Here is a 525-nt window from a genome sequence, read left to right as displayed (position 1 = left end):
GTCACCCCGGAAACGATACAGAACGAAATAAGCATATCTTACGTAATTTCCGAAAATAGACATTTTCAAGGAGGAATGTTTCTTTAAAAAACCCTAAAAAACTATCCGAAATAGTGCTCTTTACGCTAACGCGAAATAACTTATAAGCTACCATAAAATAGCCTACTCTCGGCCTATGCGCAGAATAAGTACCACTGTGCATGCGCGAGAATCCGTATGTGCTACTATGACAAATATAACGTTATGGGGGTTATTTTGGGATGTTGAAAAAATATTTTGAAGGTACTGAGTGTGTAACAGAGTCACACAAACACGCGTTGTCACCCCGGAAACGATACAGAACGAAATAAGCATATCTGACGTAATTTCCGAAAATAGACATTTTCAAGGAGGAATGTTTCTTTAAAAAACCCTAAAAAACTATCCGAAATAGTGCTCTCTACGTTAACGCGAAATAACTTATAAGCTACCATAAAATAGCCTACTCTCGGCCTATGCGCAGAATAAGTACCACTGTGCATGCGC

Source organism: Odontomachus brunneus, unplaced genomic scaffold (assembly GCF_010583005.1).
Source record: "Odontomachus brunneus isolate Ranch 3 - 2012 unplaced genomic scaffold, Obru_v1 Obru_scaffold_007, whole genome shotgun sequence".
Classification (NCBI taxonomy): domain Eukaryota; kingdom Metazoa; phylum Arthropoda; class Insecta; order Hymenoptera; family Formicidae; genus Odontomachus; species Odontomachus brunneus.
Note: the sequence above shows the minus strand (reverse complement) of the source record.